At 40.0% G+C, this 19412-nt stretch overlaps 1 protein-coding gene across 47 annotated transcripts in view; it reads right to left on the bottom strand.

The window, feature by feature from the left end:
- PCBP3 (poly(rC) binding protein 3) overlaps window positions 1-19412 on the bottom strand; it is a 301168-nt gene that overhangs the window by 258550 nt on the left and 23206 nt on the right. For 9 of the 47 annotated variants that reach the window (XM_054542705.2, XM_054542704.2, XM_054542682.2 and 6 more), the window contains exon 2: window positions 18138-18220. The exons of 36 other annotated variants lie outside the window; for them this stretch is intronic. The gene's annotated coding sequence lies outside the window, so the exon portion shown is untranslated. Of the gene's footprint in view, window positions 1-18057; window positions 18221-19412 lie in introns of all 47 variants that reach the window. 2 more of the 47 variants (XM_054542677.2, XM_063720933.1) reach the window with 1 other exon arrangement.

Genomic DNA, 19412 nt, shown 5'->3' with positions numbered 1-19412 from the left:
ATCAGCTGTAAATTTCATTTATTAAATTTTTCATTTCTGATATTTATTTCACTGTCAAAGTTCCATCTGACTCTTTTTTATATATCTTCTATTTATCTTATACTACATTCATGTTGCCCTTTAAGTACTTCTACATATTTATAATACTTGTTTAAGATCCTTGTTTGGACAGTTCATCATCTCTACCTTTCAGGGTCTGTTCCTATTGACTGCTTTTCCTCTTGTTTTTGGCTGTATTTTCTTGCTTTTTTGTAGGTCCAATAGCTTTAGATGATAGTAGACACTGTGAAAATTACATTAAGTGTCTGGATTTTGTCGTTATTTTTTAAAAGAATAGCAGACTGTCTTCTTTCATGCAGATAATTTACTTGTGGATCAGCTTTTTAAAGCTTTGTTAGGTTGGATGTACAGTCTCTCTTACTCTAGAGCTAATTTAGCCCTACTCTTGAGGTATACCTTTCCATTACCTCTACTGATTGCCTTGGTGGTTCAGCAGGGATGCTCCATTCTGGCTGGCCAAAACTCTAATTGTCTCCCAAACCTCTGTTGAGCAATGTAAATTGTTCATCTTAGGCCAGGCATGGTGGTTCACACCTGTAATCCCAGCACTTTGGGAGGCCAAGGCGAGTGAATCACTTGAGGTCAGGAGTTTGAGACCAGCCTGGCCAATATGGCGAAACCCTGTCTCTACTAAAAACACAAAAATTAGCCAAGGTGGTGGCAGATGCCTGTAATCCCAGCTACTCAGGAGGCTGAGGCAGGAGAATCACTTGAACCCAGGAGGCAGAGGTTGCAGTGAGCCAAGATCGTGCCACTGCACTCTAGCCTGGGCGACAGAGTAAGACTCTGTCTCAAAAAAAAAAAAAAAAAAAAAAAAAAGTTCATCTTCAGGCTTTTTGTTTTGTTTTGTTTTCGTTTCTTGTCTTGCCTCATGGAGTCTCATGTGTTGGTTATTGGTTAGTGTTTGGCAACAGACTGAAGGAATCCCCAGTGCGGATTTTTGGGGCTGATTTTACTTCTCTTCAGAGTCTTTCCATGTATTTCCTCTTCACAATCTCCAACTAACTAAGCCTGCCTGAGCTTTTATGTTTCACCAACTCAGTTATGCTGTAAGGCTCTGCTTATGTTCCCCCTCATTGCCGTGCAGTTTGAAAAGTACTTTTACTAAGAAAGTTGGGAATTACAGGGTTTATCTTTATCAGTCTTGTGCAGCCTGTTGCCCAGTGTCTGAAGTAAGTTGTTTTATATATTTTTGCAGTTTTCTGGTTGTTCACAACAGAAGGATAAGTCCTATCCTGGTTACTCCATCATGGGCAGAGGCAAAGGTCTCCTTCCTTTTTGTATTTCTTATTTTAATTTTTTTTAGTGGTGGTAAAATACACATAAAATTCACCATTTTCAAGTGTACAGTTAACCTTACACTTGAATCTTAACCATTTTCAAGTGTACAGTTAAGTGGCATTAAATACATTCACACTGTTGTGCAACTATCACCACCATCTATCTCCACAACTGTTTTCATCTTGCAAAACTGAAACCCTGTATCCATTAAACAATAATTCCCCATTTTTCCCTTCCCCACAAACTTTAAAACCCACTCCCCATGTTATTTTCTGTCTCTGAATTTGACTACTCTTGGTATCTCACTTAAGTGGAATCACATATTATTTGTCCTTTTATGACTGGCTTATTTCATCTCTCTTTGTTTTTGAAGAAAGTGTAACATTTGGTCTTTGCATCTAATGTTAGGATGATGGTTTGTAATACTCAAAATGTTCAAGCCAACAAGCTGATATGGTAGACAGTCACGGGGATATACATTGATGGTTTTCTGTAGCAGAGTGGCAGGGGGCAGGGTGTGGGGAAGATAGACTTCTGTGTGTTTTATTGCATAGCTTAACATTTATCAAACCTCACATAAATCACTATAAAGACTAAGAATGGAAAATTAAACTGTAGCATTGCCCATTCATATTTCTCTGGTTTAACAGACATTTTATGAGCACTGTGTTAGTCTGTTTTGCATTGCTATAAAGGAATACCTGAGACTGGGCAATTTATGAAGAAAAGAGGTGTTTTGGCTCATGCCTTTGCAGGCTGTACAAGCATGGCACCAGCATCTGCTTGGCTTCTGCTGAGGCCTCAGGAAGCTTTTACTCATGGTGGAGGGTGAAAGAGGAACAGGCATGTCACATAAACAGAAAGAAAGCAAGGAGCAGGGAAGTTCCATGCTCTTCTTCAAACATTTATCATGTGAATTAAGAGTAAGAACTCTCTCATTACTGCAGGGAGAACACCAAGCCATTGATGAGGGATCTTCCCCCATGATCCAAACACCTCCCAACTAGGCCCCACCTCCAACACTGGGGATCACATTTCAATGAGATTTGGAAAAGACAAGTATCCACACTATATCAAGCAGTAAAATCAGTAATTCTCTATCTCTCTTATGAGTTAAACTCAGGTCCTTCCTTACCAATGGCACCATCAGAACTGCATAAATTTCATACTTAATACCCTTTTAATTTAACATATACTTCCACAGGACCTTATTACTTTTTTGTTTGTTTTTGTTTTTAGAGACAGGGTCTCACTGTCACCCAGGCTAGAGTGAAGTGATGTGATCATAGCTCACGGCTGCCTTGAACTTCTGAGCTTAAGTGATCCTTCTGCCTCAACCTCCAGAGTAGCTGGGACTACAGGCATGTGCCACCACACCTGCCAATTTTTTTTTTTTTTTTTTTTTTTTGTAGAGATGGGTTCTATGTTGACCAGGCTGGTCTCAAGTAATCCTCCTGTCATGGCCTCCCAAAGCACTGAGATTACAGGTATGAGCCACCATGCCCAGCAACACCTTATTTTTTTTATTTTTTTTTATTTTTTTTAAGATGGAGTCTCGCTGTCGCCCAGGCTGGAGTGCAGTGGCGCAATCTCAGCTCACTGCAAGCTCTGCCTCCCGGGTTCATGCCATTCTCCTGCCTCAGCCTCCCACGTAGCTGGAACTACAGGCACCCGCTACCACGCCCAGATCATTTTTTGTATTTTTAGTAGAGACGGGGTTTCATCGTGTTAGCCAGGATGGTCTCGATCTCCTGACCTCGTGATCTGCCCGCCTTAGTCTCCCAAAGTGCTGGGATTACAGGCGCAGCAACACCTTATTTTTAAAACACTCATGTGTATTGATTCCTGTGATAAACTTCTTCAAGGCATAGTGTCACATCCCTGGAAAACTCTATCCTGACTTTGTAGAGAATCTGCCATTCCATTGCAGTATTATACATATTTGTCTATGATCTCCTGTTACAATCCAATGTACTTGTTATTTTTATATCTCTCCCTATAACCCTAAAAGTCTCTTTCACCTTAGATCTCCTTACTTTGCTGTGTCTAACCCAAAGTAAGTCCTCAGTAAAGATTAACTTAAGGAAGGAAAGGCATCATCATTATCCTCAATTATAGGTAAACTTAGTGACTCACCTAAATCTACATTTATTATCTGCAATTCCTTCCTATTCTTTCTTTAACCCACCGCAATCTGGATTTTGCCCTATTACTCCACCAAAAACAGCTTTGTGGGGATCACCAAAGGCCTCTTTGACTTTGCTAAATCCAGTGGTCAAGTCTCAATCCTATCTTATTTGACCTATCGCAGGATCTGAATCCAGGTCATTGTTCCTTCCTTCTTGAAATACTTTTTTTACTTGGCTTCTAGGACATACCTCTATCCTGTCTTTTCTCCTAGCTCTCTGATTGATGACACGCAGTATTTTTGTTTTGTTTTGTTTTGTTTCGGATTCTTTCCCCTATCCCAGGCCTCACTGGAAAACCCAGGGTTAGGTTCTTGGTACTCTTCTCTAGCTCACTTCCTTAGTGATTTCACCTGGTTTCACGACTCTGAATAGCTCCTATGGGCTGATGAATCTCCAGTTTATCTTTTCAGCCTGGACTCCATCCTCTAAACTCCAGGCTGCTATCCATATGCCTACCTAACACCTTGATTTGGCTGGATAATTGGCATGTTTCACTTCCCATTTGAAAAACATAATACAATCATCCTTCTGTTCCCTCTAGCCTGCTCCTCCTCATCTTTCTCTATATCAACTGATGGCATGCCATTCTCCTGCTTGTCAGTCTAAAACCCTGGGACTCTTTTCGTCCTCTCATACGACATACCTCATATATCAGCAAATTCTACCTGTACTTTCTTCACATTATGTTCAGAGCCCAGCTACTTCTTACTACCTCCACTGCTATCACTCTATGGCCGTAAGCCACCATTATTCTTCATGTGGATAAATGCACTCAGTTTTTAATAGGTCTTCTTGCTTCAGTTTTTGCCTGGTTACAGGCAGTCAGTCCCATACTAGTCAGAATGATCTTTCTGTAGGTTAACTTCAACTTCTGAGAAGATAGAGTAGATGTGCTTTTCTGTATTCCTCCCACTAAGCATAACTGAAAACACTGGACATTATATATAAAACAATCATAGACTCTGAAAGATGGCTAGAGGAAGGCAGATCAGCTAGAGACCTTGGGACCCAAGGAATGACATGATAGTGAATTCCCTGGGTTTTCATAATACCATAAATATGAATGGATGCTGGGTGGGAGGGGGAAGAAGCCCCAACAAAAGCATGTTTTACCTAGTTTTGACCAGAAAAGGGACAGCCTAGCAAGACAGAAAACTTTCCCTAACAAAATAACTGCTCACTCCAGACAAACCCACAGAAATTTTTAGCTGTTGTTTCTTCAAGTACTTTTTTCAGCTTTGCTCTTCTTCTCCTCTTCTTCTTGAAATGTGATGACATGATTCTCAGCAATTTTTTTCATAGCCCCCCAGATTTCTGAGCCTTTGTTCTTTCTTGGTCTATATTATTCTATTATTAGTTTGGATAATTTCTAATGTTCTATCTTTCATTTCACTGATTCCTTCCTCTGATTTCTCCATTCATCCATTGAGTTTTTCATTTTGGTTATCATCTTTTCCAGAAGACAAAAGAAGAGGAAAAATTTCTGAATTCATCTTACAAAGTTAGTATTACCCTGACACCAAAACCAAAAAAGACATTACCAAAAGAAATAAAAATACAGACCTACATCCCTCATGAATATAGATGCAAAATATCCTTAGCAAAGTATTAAAAAATGGAATTCAGCAATTCCCTGACTTACAATGGTTCAGCTTATGACTTTTTTATTTTATGATGGTGAAAAAGTCATATGAAACCATGAGGTTTCAGACTTTTAGCAAGAGTGATTCCTTGACCAAAGACCAGGTTGCATTTTTCACTTACGATACTTTCAATATACAATGGGTTTATCAGGATGTAACCCCATCCTAAGTCAGGGAGCCCCTGTACAAAGAATTGTGCAACATACCAAATGGGGTTTACTCCAGGAATGCAAAACTGCTCCAGTATTCGAAAATCAATTAATGTAGTACTTCATATTTACAGGCTAAAGAAGAAAAATCAAGTAATCCTATTGCTCAATGTAGTGAAGCATTTGACAAAATCCAACATCTATTTGTGATAAAACCTCTCAGAAAACTAGAAATAGAGGATGCTATGGTCTGAATATCCCCTAAAATTAATGTGCTGAAACTAAATCCCCATTGTAGTGGTGTTAAGAGTGGCGCCTTCTGGGAAGTGATTAAGTCATCAGGGCTCTGCCCTAATAAATAATGTCTTATAAAAGGGGTGGCGGGAACTAGCTTAGGCCCTTTTTTGCCCCCACCTTCTGCCATGTAAGGATGCAGCATTTGCCCCTTCTGCCATGTGAGAATGCAGCAAGAAGGCTCTCACCAAATACCAAATACTGGGACCTTGATCTTGAGCTTCCCAGATTCCAAAACAATGGGAAGTAAATGTTTATTGTTTATAAATTACTAGGCCCAGGTATTTTGTTATAGCACTACAAATAGACTAGGACAGAGAAAAAGGTATTTAACTTGATAAATATCATCTATACAAATCTACAGCTAGCATTATACTTCATAGTAAAATAGTGAATGATTTTCCCCTAACATCGGGAACAGGACAAGGTTGCTCACTTATATTCCACATAGTGCTGGAAATTCTAACCTGTGTAATAAGGAAATAAATAAAAGACCTAGAGATCAGAAAAGATAAACTAAATTGTCCAAATCTGCAAATGACTTGATTATCTAAAAAAATCCCAAGGAACCTACCAAAAACTTCTAGAATCAATGAGTTCAGCAATGTCATAAAACTAAAGATAAACACACAAACATTCATTTTATTTTTGTATATTATCAATGAACACATGGATACTCAAATTAAAAATTTAATAAAATCCCTGAAAATAAACACACACTTACATGTAAATCCACCAAAACGTGTAGAAATTTTATGCTGACAACTACAAAACACTGAAGAATTAAAACAAAATAGATCTAAATAAATGGAGACATACTATGTTCATGGATAAGAACATTCAGCATAATAGAGATATCAATTTTCCCTAAATTATTATACTAATTTAATGCAACTTTCATTAAAATTTCATCAAAAATGTGTGTATATATAGAGAAGTTGGTTCTAAAATAAATATGGAAAAGCAAAGAAACTAGAATAACTGAAACATTTTTTAAAAGAGCAAAATGAGAGAAATCTCTACCCAATTTCAAGACTTACAGCCACAGTAGCCAAGATTATGTGACATTGTCAGAAGGATGGACATGGCAATCAATGGAACAATATAAGAAATCCAGTATGGAAAATACTATAGAGAACCACAGAAAGGTGCCTAAATGATTTTGGAGAAATGAGTTTCTCAAATGATTTGGAGAATTGCAAAGGCAACTGGTGAGAGGATAGGCTTTCCAAAAAATGATGTAAGAGCAATCAAATATCCATAGGCAAAAGCATGAACTTCAATCTAAGTCTCACACCTTACACAAAAATTAACTGAAAATAAATTGCACACTCAAATATAAAATGTAAAACTATAAAACTTAGACAGAATAGAAGGAATCTTTGTGATCTACGGCTAAACTTAACACCAAACATGATTCGTAAGAACTGATAATATGGACTTCATCAAAATTAAAAATATTTTATCTGCAAAAGCCCTTATTAAGAGGATTAAGAGCAGATACAGGATGGGAGACATATTTGCAAATGTGATAAAAGACACATATTAGAATATAGGTATATCTCAGAAATACCGTGGGTTCATTTTTCAGGTACCATAATAAAGCAAATATTAAATTAAAGCAAGTCACACGAATTTTTTCATTTCCCAAGGCATATAAAATTTATGTTTACACCCTACTATAGTCTATTGTGTGCAATAGCATTATGTCTAAAAACAATGTACATACCTTAATTTTAAAAATACTTTATTGCAGCCAGGCGTGGTGGCTCACACCTGTAATCCCAGCACTTTGGGAAGCTGAGATGAGTGGACCACTTGAGGTCAGGAGTTCGAGACCAGCCCAGCCAACATGGCGAAACCTCGTCTCTACTAAAAATATAAAAATTAGCTGGGCGTGCTGGTGCACACCTACAATCCCAGCTACTCGGGAGGCTGAGGCAGGACAATCACTTGAACCCAGGAGGCAGAGGTTGCAGTGAGCCGAGATTGCACCATTGCACACTCCAGCCTAGGCAACAGAGAGAAACTCCATCTCAAAAAAACAACAAAGAAAAAAGTAAAAATAGTTTATTGCTAAAAAAAAAAAAAAAATGCTAACAATCATCTGAGCCTTCAGTGAGTCATCATTTTTTTAGTGGTGGGGTCTTGCCTGGATGTTGATGGCTGCTGATCAATCAGGCTGATAGTTGCTGAAGACTGGGGTGGCTGTGGCAATTTCTGAAAATAAGACAACACTAAAGTTTGCCACATCAATGGACTCTTCCTTTCAGGAAAGTTTTCTCTGTAGCATGTGATGCTGTTTGATAGCCTTTCACCACAGTATAACTTCTTTCAAAATTCGAGTCAGTCCTCCCAAACCCTGCTGCTGCTTTAGCAACTAAGCTTATGTAATATTAATATTCTAAACCCTTTGTTGTCATCTCAACAGTGTTCACAGCATCTTCACTACTAGTAGACTGCATCTCAAGTAACCACTTTTCTGCTTCTCATCCATAAGAAGCAACTCCTTATCCGTCCAAGTTTGATCATGAGATTGCAGCAATTCAGTCACATCTTCAGGCCCCACTTCTAATTCTAGTTCTCTTGCTGTTTTCACCACATCTGCAGTGACTTCCTTCAATAAAGGATGGAACTCCTTAAAGGCATCCATGAGGGTTGGAATCAACTTCTTCCAAACTCTGTTGATGTTGTGACCTCCTCCCATGAGTCACGAATGTTCTTAATGGCATCAAGAACGGTGAATGCCTCTCAGAAGGTTTTCAATTTACTTTGCCCAGATCCATCAGAGGAATCACCATCTGTGGCAGCTATAGCCTTACAAAATGAATTTATTTATTTTATTATTATTATTATTATTATTATTATTATTGAGATGGAGTCTCACTCTGTCGTCCAGGCTGGAGTGCAGTGGCACTATCTCGGCTCACTGCAAGCTCCGCCTCCCAGGTTCACGCCATTCTCCTGCCTCAGCCTCCCGAGTAATTTTTTTATATTTTTAGTACAGACAGGGTTTCATCATGTTAGCCAGGCTGGTCTTGAGCTCCTGACCTTGTGATCTGCCCGCCTCAGCCTCCCAAAGTGCTGGGATTACAGGCATGAGCCACCATGCTCAGCCACGAAATGTATTTCTTAAGTAGTAACACTTGAAAGTCAAAATTACTCCTTGACCCGTGGCTTGCAGAATGGATGCGGTGTTAATGGGCATGAAAACAGCATTCATCTCCTTGCACATCTCCATCAGAGCTCTTGGGTGACCGGGTGCATTGTTCATGAGCAGTAATATTTTGAGAGGAACCTTTTTCTGGGCAGCAGGTCTCAAGAGAAGGCTTAAAAGATTCAGTAAACCATGCTATAAACAGATGTGCTGTTATCTAGGCTTTGTTGTTCCAGTATAGAGCACAGGCCGAGTAGATTTAGCATAATTCTTAAGGATCCTAGGAGTTTTGGAATGGTAAATGAGCACTGGCTTCAACTTACAGTCATCAGCTGCATTAGGCCCTAACAAAAGAGTCAGCCTGTCCTTTAAAGCTTTGAAGCCAGGCATTGACTTCTTTTCTCTAGCTATGTGTCCTAGATGGCATGGTCTTTCAATAGAAGGCTATTTTGTCTACATTGAAAATCTGTTCCTTAGTGTAGCTACCTTCATCAATTCTCTTACATATTCTGGAGAACAAGGTACAGCATCTACATCAGCACTTGCTGTTTTACCTTGCACTTTTATGTCATGGAGACTTCTTTACTTAAATCCCATGAACCAACCTCTACTAGCTTCAAATTCTCCTATATCTTCCTCATCAATTTCAGCCTCATAGAGGTGAAGCACATTAGGGCCTTACTCTGGAGTGGACTTTGGCTTAAAGCAATGTTGTGGTTAGTTGCACCTTCTATACAGACCACTCAAACTTTTTCCATATCAGCAACAAGGCTGTTTCACTTTCTTATCCTTTGTGTGTTCACTGGAGTAACATTTTTCAGTTACTTCAAGAACTTCCTTTCCATTCATAACCTGGCTGTTTGGCATAAGAGGCCCAGCTTTCAGCCTATCTGGGATTTCAACATGCCTTCCTCACTAAGCTTAATCATTTCTAGTTTTTCATTTAAAGTGGGAGACGTGGCCACGTGCAGTGGCTAACGCAGCACTTTGGGAGGCCGAGGCAGGTGGATCACTTGAGGCCAAGAGTTGGAGACCAGCTTGGCCAACATAGCGAAACCCCGCCTCTACTAAAAAATACAAAAAATTAGCTAGGCATGGTGACATGCATCTGTAATCCCAGCTACTCGGGAGGCTGAGGCACAAGAATAGCTTGAACCCAGGAGGCAGAGATTGCAGTGAGCCGAGATCACACCACTGCACTCCAGCCTGGGGAACAGAGTGAGACTCTGTCTCAAAAATAAAAATAAAAAATAAATAAAGTGAGAGATGTGAGACCCTTCCTTTCACCTGAACATGTAGAGGCCATTGAAGGGTTATTAATTGGCCCAATTTCAATATTGTTGTGTCTCAGGGCATACAGAGGCCCCAAGAGAAGCAGACAGATGGAATGATCGGCTGTGGAGCAGTCAGAACACACAGAACATCTTATATGGGCACAGTTCATGGCACCACAAAATAATTACAATAGTAACAAAGATCACTGACCACAGATAACCACAACAGATATAATAATAATGAAAATGTTTGAAATATCATGAGAAGTACTAAAATGTGACACAGAGACATGAAGTAAGCAATGTATTGGAAAAATGGCACTGAAAGACTTTCTTGATGCAGGGTTGCCACAAACCTTAAATTTGTTAAAAAAAAAATTCTGTAAAGTGCAATAAAATGAGTGATGCCTATATTGGAAGGCTATCAAGCTCACCATGACAGATACAAGTTTTCCACAATTCTAACTTTTGCCTGAAAATTCAATTTTATCATTTGCAACAAACACAGGCAGTTAATTCCTTTGAAGTAACAGGCTCAGTTAGTTCAATTTTCAGACATTTTACGCCAAAAATACAAGTCTGAATAACTATGGTTTGTCTGTCAGTTGTTCTTTAAAGTAAAAACAGTGTTCCATTAAAAGAGAAGCTAGTTTAACTCCTAACCCAAAAAAAGCACAAGTGCTTTTCCTCAATCATTGTAGTTCCATCTGCCAAAGTACATTACACAAACTTTCAATTCCATCTCACAGAATATTAAAACCACATGTACTCACAGGTCAAAATTTAATAAAATTAATCATTCCTACGACTTCATCCAGAACATTCTTAAATGGTGTTGGCTTTTTCTATGTGAGTGGGTGGCAGTGAAGAGTATGACGACTGTCAGTAGAGTTTGGTGCCATGGTCTTGATTTGTGTCAAAGCACCTACCATTGCTTTTACACCATCAGTGCAAATGTCCACACAGTGAAAAAGGAAAGAATGGCTCCATATCGTTATGAAAACAATTTTGACCTTATGAGCCCCCTGAAAGGTTTCCAGGGAGCCCAAGACTCCACAAATCACAGGAGATTTTACAGGCTTACTGTGGTTGCTATGGCGTAAAAAAAGAGGTGAAAAAAGAGGGTTTGAGCCCCAGCTCTGCTTCCACTGGCACTGCAATACGCCTAGTGCCCCCAGCCCTGAGCCAACCAGGACTAAGAACCAGCATGATTGCTCACCAGCTATTACTGCCCTCAATGGGTCACATTTTTTTCCTCTGTTCAGCAGGAAGTTGTAAGCTCCCTTCTGGCTTCATAGTCCAATCTGGTTCTTTGCCTAATGTAGACCACAAATAAGAGCATGTGGGCCTTGCCTGTGGGTTCCCTTGGTGGTACCTGCCTGTCTGTAGGGACATGTTCGCTTAAATGAGATCTATCCCTGCATCAAGGACACCAAGCAGACAGGCCCAGCCCAGGACCTCAGCCTCAGCTGCCCAAGAGGTAGAGGCTCTGCCTCCCCACCATGTGTGCTCACTGCACTGCCCTCATACATTCACTTTTGGACAAGAGGTAGAGGCTCTGCCCCCCCACCATGTGTGCTCACTGCACTGCCCCATACACTCACTTTTGGACAAGAGGTAGAGGCTCTGCCCCCCCACCATGTGTGCTCACTGCACTGCCCCATACACTCACTTTTGGACAAGAGGTAGAGGCTCTGCCCCCCCACCATGTGTGCTCACTGCACTGCCCCATACACTCACTTTTGGACAAGAGGTAGAGGCTCTGCCTCCCCACCATGTGTGCTCACTGCACTGCCCCCATACACTCACTTTTGGACAAGAGGTAGAGGCTCTGCCTCCCCACCATGTGTGCTCACTGCACTGCCCCCATACACTGACTTTTGGAAAGGACACAAGGAAGACCAGGATCAAAGTCTCCTCAGTAAGTCCTGCAAAGCACAGGACCTCGCCTCAACTATGCTCTGTTCTTCAAGTGGGAAGGCTTCTTGGGACCTTACCACAGTACTCTGGACAACAGAGGCACTCCACAGGCTCCAGGGCATCCTTATCAGCTCAGGAGAAGCTGTGTCCTGAAGATGCGGTGGCACCCAGAGCAAGAGAAATAGAAATGATGGGTGCTAGGTGGGGCATGTCCAAGAGGAAGAGGCCCCTGTGGATATCCAAATGAGCCAGGGAAGGGGGAAGTCATGTGGGGCTGGATCCCTGTTCCAGGAGCCGGGGAGAAGAGCCGGTCCCAGCATGGGTCACAGACCACTATGGGAATCTACGGATCACATCTCATTCCAGTGCCCTCATATAAAAGCCAGCTACTACACCTTCTCTCAATATCAGCCTCCACACTAATCATATGACTAATACACGGCTTATCTTTGAAAAACTATTAAACCAAAACTTTCAGTTTCCTAAGTGGACCTAGAGAAGTATGGCTACCTCAAGCTTATCAATTTTTTAGTAAGCAACATAACCTACTTCATTATTATTTGTTTAATTAATTAGATAATTAATGAAATAGCCTGTGAAAGGGCCATATATGCAAAGCAATCCTCAAATACCAAAGGAGCCAAGAAACCAAAGAAGGAGGCAGAGAAATCCAGTTTGTTGGTATTGGGTGATTTACTGGAGAATTTACAGACAGAATCATGGTCTTGGGCAGGTGCAAAAAGGTAGATCTCTGCACAAACCCCCAGACATAGAGTTTATATCTCGGAACAAAAGTATAGTGCTCTGGAAGATATGTGTAGGATGCTACAGTCATCACAGCCTATGATCTCTGCAACAACAAGGGCTGTTTTGAAGAAAACTTACAATGAATTGGTCTTCCTACATAAAGAGTAATAACATCAACTAAACATTGTGGAGGTATTATCGGCTCAGGGTTAGTCAGAAGTTACATGGCAGATTTACATTTAAAATAAAGTCACTCTGGAGTCTTGTCTTGACTCAAGTCAAGATAATTCAGTGAAAGACATTACTGAGAAACATGGTTCCACCACAAAATCTCATTATCTTCAAAATTCCATAAAAACTCAAACCAGCAGTCTAGGACCCTAAGTATGATTATTAACTGGGTTATATCACAGAAAACTGTAAATTGGACTCTCTGTGTCACCATTTTGGATTGTTTCTTTTTTGCTTAAGGATAATTATAAATAGAGCTCAGAACTCTATAGAAGAGCACCCAACTCAGTAAAACTCATAGACCTGCTCACTGGACCTCTCCTCTCTCAATGCTGTAAGTTTCCAAGGCTGGTTTGGGTACCTTATAGTAGAAACACATGGCCTCGGGGGATGAAGTTAGTGTGCTAAATAAATCATTTACCTTCCAAAAGTACTTCAGGATGAAATAATAATGTCTTCTCTAGCCAGAGAGCTTTACTATTGAATGTGTTTGCACATCAGTCATCTCATGTTGCTTCCACAAGGGCCCCAGGAGAAGCTCAGGCCAGGTATTCACTTCTGCCTGTCTTCAAAGCAGAAAGAGATTCAAAGCAAGAAGGCCCAGACACTTCTTGTAGGATACTACAGATAGAGAGCAAAGCAAGAAGGCCCAGACACTTCTTGTAGGATACTACAGATAGAGAGGGATGAGTCTGAGAGTTGTCCACATCACTGCAACTTAAATACAAAACTCTTCTCTTCATCAAAAATGTTTATCTTTATATCTCATTTTATTCAAAAAAACTGAAGTGTCTTATTTTTTCTTCTTGTAAGAAATCAGAAAAGGTTTGATTTTCCAGTGTTAATACAGTTAAAAACAAAAAAGATGAACTGCCATACCACACCTTTGTGATGTCTGCTTAGAAAACTGCCACAGATGTACAGCTTCATTTTCAAACAGTGGAGAGGCGGAGGGAAGTAGAAAATGGGTCAAATAATTCCCAAAGAAAGAGTCTAATCAGAAATTTTCTTCTTTCAAATTATCTATTATTAAATACATATTTCAACAGAAATAAATTAACACAGAATTGGGCTCCTTGAAGAGGGTGACACCATAATAAAAACTGCTGTCAGACAGCTGGTAATGAGAAGACCTATTTTATACAGTGCATGTCATTTGGTGAAACTGTTTACCCTTGATCACCTGAAGGCAGATCATGCACACGCCCAGCCTCCAGCTCAGGCGGAAGAGAAAAAGGAATACCAACTGTCTAGGTGACTGTTACCCATTTTGCTCAGTTGAGCATCACAGAAAGACATGGGCTTAGGCAAAAACTAGCTGGCTTGAGAGAGACAGAAAAGCATCTAGAGACAGTCCAGAAACATGGGCCTCACAATCCGGGAAAAGCTATCCCTCTGCACCCCAAGAGTAAGATATGCGACTGAACATGTTCTGAGCAGCAAAGACCCATGAAGACTCCACAATGAAGAGAGGGCTAAACTGTGCACACAGGTGAGATTACAGGTGTGTCTCCATCCACACCCATGCCTATTCTATTATGTTAAGCTTCAAGATACCCTGAGTAGGGAGAGACACATGCATAAGAAAGCAAAAATATGAAGTAGCTGGAAGATTGTGACTAGAAAAGAACTTTGGCTATAGTTACTGGCATATGAAACTACCAGACGCAAATAGATCAGAAGCTACTAGAATTGGGGAGAAACTGCATTGCCAAAGAAATATGAGCCTAAAACAGTCAGTGACTGTCAAAACAACCCCAGGCCTCCAAACTTCCACAAGCAGAAAGCAGGCTGTGGGATCTTGCAGCCCCTAACCCCTAAGAAAGATGTTCTCCCTATTTTAGTCCATTTTCTGTTGCTTATAACAGAATACCAAAAACTCAGTAACTTATAAGGAAAAGGAATTTACTTCTTACAGTTATAGAAGCTGAGAAGTATAAGGTCAAGGAGGAGAATCTAGTGAGGAAGCTTCTTGCTGGTGAGGACTCTGCAGAGTCCTGAGGTGGTGCAGGGCATCACACAATAAGGGGCTGAGTGTGCTAGCTCAGGTCTCTCTTCCTCTTTTTATAAAGTCACCAATTCCACTTCCCTGATAACACATTAATCCATTAATCCATTAACCCATGAATGGATTAATCCACTCATAAGGGAACAGCCCTCAAGATCCAATCACATCTTAAGATTAAACTTCAACATGAGTTTTGGAGGGGACAAATAGTCAAACCATAGCACTCCCAAGGCCTAGCCAGATGGAGGGACAGAGAAAGGAGGCCTGGAGGACAACAGACCAGTTTCTCCTGCCCCCACTCCCAGGGTAGAAGGTGAAAGAATCAGACACGCCACACTGACCATGATGAACGAAGACAAAAACAAGATTGTGTCAAAATCCCTCTCCCCACTGACATAAGTGATGACTGTTTCTTTACCAATCACAGCTTTAACCTCACTCCAGTCTAACTTCCTTGTAGATAAGATTTACAGACACTCATCATAAAATTGTCCCCACTTACTGATACCATCCCACTTTCTTGAACCTTCCCCCAAATCACCTAACCAAAGCCCAAATCCTGTAACAGGTTCTTTCTAACATCCTCTTACCACAACACCCCATGGTTCCCAGGTGAGTGTCTAGTGGCCTTTGCTTAGAAAACATTGATAGATGCCTTCATAATACTTGACCGTGGGATGTTGCTCTAACTGTGGACCAAGAACTGATGTTTATCTTCCATTCTCCCCTTCCAAAATGGAAGTTTTAAAAATTGCAATTGGCTTGGTTTGGCTCCACTACTGTACAGTGTGAACAGCAGACAACCTGTGTGTCAGTTCACTCATCAAACGACAAGAGCGACAACTGGATTTGATAAAGACCACACAATGCTAGAAATCCATCCTTTGTGCAAGACACAGTAACTGGGGCAACTCTGGATTGTGTCCCTGGAGAGATGAGTGCATGACAGTTGTGAAAGAAGGGTGTGCCAAGGCGAAGGACTGAGGCAGATAACTAACTGTTCATAAAGAACTGTGCTCCCCTTTCCCAGGACAGCATTGAAACTGGGAAGCAACTGTCAACCAGAAACAACACACTGCAGATTTCATGCCTGCATCTAGATAGAACCCCGTAACTGGATCTTGCCAGTGGAAAGTATGAAGAGATACAGATCATGGTCCTCGTCACTTTTGGGCCAACATGGCTGAGAAGCATGTGTGCCTTCTCCATGTGTGCTCTCCCATCTGCCAGCTGGACTGACAGGAAGCTGGGCCTAGAGGATAAGGATGCCACCTCCGTAGCAGATGGCATGACCACCCACTGTGAGGAGCTAGGCCGAATCACCACACAGAGGAAACCTCATCACTGATGAGGAGCATCCACAGTGAACTGTTACATGAGCAAGAAGTAAATTTTACCATGTAAGGCCCTGAAATTTGTGGGATTGAAAGTTAACCAAAATATCCAAAAATTGGGGGCAAGAGATACGAGTAAAAGCATGAATCAGATACTGAGAAACCACCCCTCAATTTGCACTGGAACCACAAAGGGCTAACCCCTCAAGGTAAAGAATGAGTCCTCAGAAGCAAGTTAGCCCTCCCAAGCACTGAGCCTTTGTTCTGCTCTTCCAGTTGTCCTTAAGACTACACTGGATTAAGTTCGCTCCTTTAAGAACCTTAGCAGTACCTGATGAAAACCTCTCTAAAAACAATAATCATCCCAAATTATTCCAAATTATTCCTCAAAATATTCTGCAAATACAAATGTCTAGTAGCCTAAAAGAAATTAGTGACACACTGAGGAAGAAAGAGTAGAAATCACAGAAAACAAAAACACATCTACAAAGACAAGAAGTTGGAATTACCCAACATAGACTATTTTAACAACTACACTTGTATAATAACAAAAACCCAAACAACCCAATTAAAAATCTGGCAAATGACCTGAATAGACATTTCTCTCAAGAACACATACTACTGGGCAATAAGCACAAGAAAAGCAAATCAAAACTACAAAGAGATATCACCTCATACCCATTAGAATGGCTATTATCAAAATAATAATAAGTGTTGGTTAGGATGTGGAGAAGCTGGAACCCTTGTGCATTGCTGGTAGAAATGTAAAATGCTGGAGCTGCTATGAAAACAATACAGTCATTCCTCAAAAAGTTAAGAAAAGTATTAGCATATGATCTAGTAATTCCATTTCTGGGTATATGCACAAATTAAGTAAAAGCAAGGGACTCAAATATTTGTATACCCATGTTCATGGCAGCATTATTCACTATAGCCAAAACGTAGATGCAACCCAAGTGTCCATCAAAGAATGAATAAACAAAATGTGATATATATATATACACACACACACATAATGGAATATTATTCAGTCTTAAAAAGGGAAGAAATTCCAACACATGCTACAACATGGATGAACCCTGAAGACATTATGCTCCATTAAATAAGCCAGTCACAAAAGGAAAAATATTTATGACTCCACTTATATGAGGTATCTATAGTAGTCAAATTCATAGAAACAGAAAGTAGAATGATAGTTGCCAGGGGTTTGGAAAAGGGAGTTATTGTTTAATGGGTAAAGAGTTTCAGTTTTGCAAGATGAAAAGAGTATTGGGGATGGATGGTTGCACAACAACATGAATGTACTTAATGTCACAAAATTGTACACATAAAATGTACTCTTTAAAATGGCAAATTTTATGTTATATATGTTTGACTAAAATTTTAAAACTATAGTTGCTATAATTAAAAACAGAAACAATAAATTAGAAGCTACAAAAAGTAACAGTTTCAATTTTTTTAAATCTAAAACTGAAAAGTTATAAAGTCATGAATGGGTTTTAAAGCAGATTGAGTGCTGCTGAAGAAAGAATTGGTGAACTGGAAACTAGGTCAAAATAAAATAAAATATTCAAAGTAAAGTGGAGTAGCCAAAATCCAGAAATATAAGAGAGAGCATGAGAATATATGGTGAGAAATCTAACACAAATTTAATCAGAGTCCCAGAAAGAAAGAAAAGAGATGATGCAGAAGCAATAGCTGAAGAAAATGGCAGTGAATTTTCCAGACTTATGAAAGACATCATGCCATAGATACAAGAAGCCAACATACCTCAGGCAGGGATGCATGGAACTGAGTGAAACCATAGAAACCTAAGGATAATTGGAAAATCCTTTATGGCAATAGATTACCTCCAGAGGATGGCAGTTACATTTACTGACTTCAGAACAGGAACAAGAAAAGCCAGATGCTGTGGAAATATATCTCCAATGTGCTGAAAAAAATAATGCCAACATTAAATTCAATATATGGAAACAAAATCTTTTAAGAATAACATGAGAGTGTGATATCAGTGAAAATAGCAAAGTAAGAACTTCCAAAAATCCCTTCTTTCACAAAAGCAATTTTTAAATGCCAAAAATTGGCCAAATCAACTTTTTTTTAGAAATCTAGAAATTTAACCAAAGGCTTGCCACAATCTGGAGAACATTTGTTAAAGAAAAATGGTTAAATATCCTAAGAACATAAATTTTGCGATATTTTAACTTGCCCTATTCCCATCCCCCCACCCCCAACCCTACCCCAGCTCTATAGTAGTCTTGAAAACCAACCGCCTACAATCAGAGTGAAAATCAACAGCCTGGCAGCAACAGAAGAACACAAAACAGAGTTGAAGCTCCTTCAAAGTCTTATTATTTGTTATGGCTAACAGGTTCCACTTGCAAGGTTACATTTATTTGACCTGACACGGAGCTCACTGAAAAGTATTTTCCTTAGAGGTATCTGTCAAAACAAAGACAATTGTTTAATTTTGTGACTACCTGAGACAGCGGACAACAGTTGGAGCAAATATATTAACTCAAAAGCTTAAAAGGAAAATCTGGGGAATGAGATGCCCACAGGGTATTAAAAACTCTATATATTTCTGGAAATCTAGAAGGCCATGGTGCATACATAGAGCTATGCACCTACTCAAGGTTGTGCGAATGCCCAGAAAAGAAACTGGAGTGCCCTGAGGTAGCCCTAAGCTCTCACACTGAGCTGACATTGTGACTCTGCACAATCAGAAAGTGAAGACTAAGGCACTTAGAAACTGGTAGGTTACATACACGGGGTCTCTTGGGAAAGTCTGTGAGACTGACTGATTCCAGGCATTTAAGGAAACCTCTGTCCAATTATTAGCTGACCACTAAGCTATTCAAGTACAGAGTCAGTGAAGATACATGACAAAGAATACAGACTTTACAGAGTTAGTTCAGGAAAATCACTACATAAACAAATGAACAGAAACTACTATAACAAGCAGCAACAATAATAACAACAACAACAAAAATGGAAGAAAGGAGAATCAGATTTCCAGAGTTGCCACATTATATTATTTAAAACATAAAGTTTTCAAAAAAGTACTATGACAGATACAAAGAAACAGGAAAATATGGCCCATACACAGGGAAAGAAAAAGCAAT

Source organism: Pongo abelii, chromosome 22 (genome assembly GCF_028885655.2).
Source record: "Pongo abelii isolate AG06213 chromosome 22, NHGRI_mPonAbe1-v2.0_pri, whole genome shotgun sequence".
In the NCBI taxonomy this organism is placed as follows: domain Eukaryota; kingdom Metazoa; phylum Chordata; class Mammalia; order Primates; family Hominidae; genus Pongo; species Pongo abelii.
Note: the sequence above shows the minus strand (reverse complement) of the source record. Positions and strands in the feature narration are given on the sequence as shown.